Raw genomic sequence first — 1,683 nt, 5'->3', positions numbered from 1 at the left:
CTCTTCTTCTTCTTCTTCTTCTTCTTCTTCTTCTTCTTCTTCTTCTTCTTCTTCTTCTTCTTCTTCTTCTAAAGCTGTCCGTAGCTATCACTACATCCTCTGGCAGCAAATTCCACATATTAATCACTCTTTTGTCCATCCTGATGTCCGTGTCCCCTGTCCTCACACCAGTTCCTAGACTCAGCCAGGCAACTACTCTTGGTCATCACATCTACCCATGCTTTAGGAATTTTTCCAGTCTCTGTGGTCTCTACCTATGTCATGTAGTGACATCATGTCTGGAACTGACATCACTGTATCGCACATCGCTCCCCCTCCCCAGGCCCACTCTCCAAAGCTGCTGGGGTTGCTAGGCAGAGGCCTGGAAAACCTGATGGCATCACAGCCCTGCAGAGCTCCTTTCCCTCTCCGGGCATCACTCCACATATCCAGGCTTTTCTCAAGCTGGAGTTGGCAACTCTGTTTGGGCACCAGGGGCTTAAAATCCAGTTCGATAAAAATTAATAAAATATCAATTATTTCTGATTTATTTTTACTTTTGCTGTTTCCAATTGTCTCTTGATAGCCCCCCTCCCTCCAGGTTTCTTGGGCCTCAGGCTTTGGGGCTCATTCTCTTGGCCTTGGGGTGGGAGACTGAAATCCCAGGTGTGGAGATAGCAGCTTGGAATCTCAGGGCTGTCAGCTGGACCCTGGTGGCTTCTTTTAAAACTGTGCATACCTGCTTGTGGTAAATCGAGATGGGAAGCCGTATTTGTCTGTCTGTAGCAGTAGAAAAGCGGAGGAGTCCAGTAGCACCTTAAAGACTAACAAAATTCGTGGCAGGGTATGAACTTTCGTGAGTCACTGCTCACTTCTGCTTGTGGTAACTATTGCATGTATAAATTGGAGATGGGGGGCACTAACAGGTCAAGTGCATTTTACATTTAGCACAAAATGAATTTCCATTTTTGAAAATGTGTGTAATTACCTTCAAAGCCACAGGCTTATAACTACACATATTTACTGGTACAATGTGGTAGAATACCTAGTGGTATGTGGAGGTGCTCCACTAGATCCCGTGACATTGCCAGATCCTACTCTGTAATGGAATGATGAGAACACTGCACTGGTAAAGGGACAGGGAGTATGGCCTATACGACTGTATTGCTGTTATTGTGCTGTACTGTAAGTGTGCTGTAGTTGAGGTAGTTCTACACCACTTAACATACTATGTTTAAAAGCTCTTGCTTTTATTTTAAAGTTCTGTTGGAGATTTCTGCTTGTTTTCAGATTTCTGGAGTCCAAACCCTATTGTACCATTTATTGGATGTCCCACCTGTTGATTATAGCTGACTTACACTATGTAATCCGTCTTGAGTCTCGGAGAGAAAGGTGGTTTATAAATAGCTAAATAAGAATAATAAGAATAAGCATTGCTGGACCAGTGTCCATGACAACCTCACGCCCCATCCAGTGATTCTCCAGGTTTGTGAGGATGGGGATCTCTAAGGTCTTTTAGAAGTTCTGTCCAAGGCACGCAGGAGCCAGGGGCAGGTTAAGTAGAGGTGAGTTGTCAGAATTCCGTTTCTCACCCCACTACATGTGTTAATTGTCCTTCTGCAAGAAGACAAGGCATCCACCTGCAATAGAGACAACCTACGTCTGCAGTATGTGAACACTTATCAATGCCTCAGGGCCCAACAA

The 1,683-nt window shown here is 44.6% G+C and overlaps 1 protein-coding gene across 1 annotated transcript in view; it reads left to right on the top strand.

Moving 5' to 3' along the window:
- KIAA1217 (KIAA1217 ortholog) overlaps positions 1–1,683 on the top strand; it is a 144,175-nt gene that overhangs the window by 47,407 nt on the left and 95,085 nt on the right.

The sequence above is a fragment of the Gekko japonicus genome, unplaced genomic scaffold, assembly GCF_001447785.1.
Source record: "Gekko japonicus isolate JY-2015 unplaced genomic scaffold, Gekko_japonicus_V1.1 scaffold80, whole genome shotgun sequence".
Lineage (NCBI taxonomy): Eukaryota > Metazoa > Chordata > Lepidosauria > Squamata > Gekkonidae > Gekko > Gekko japonicus.
This window is presented reverse-complemented; position numbering and strand designations above follow the sequence as displayed.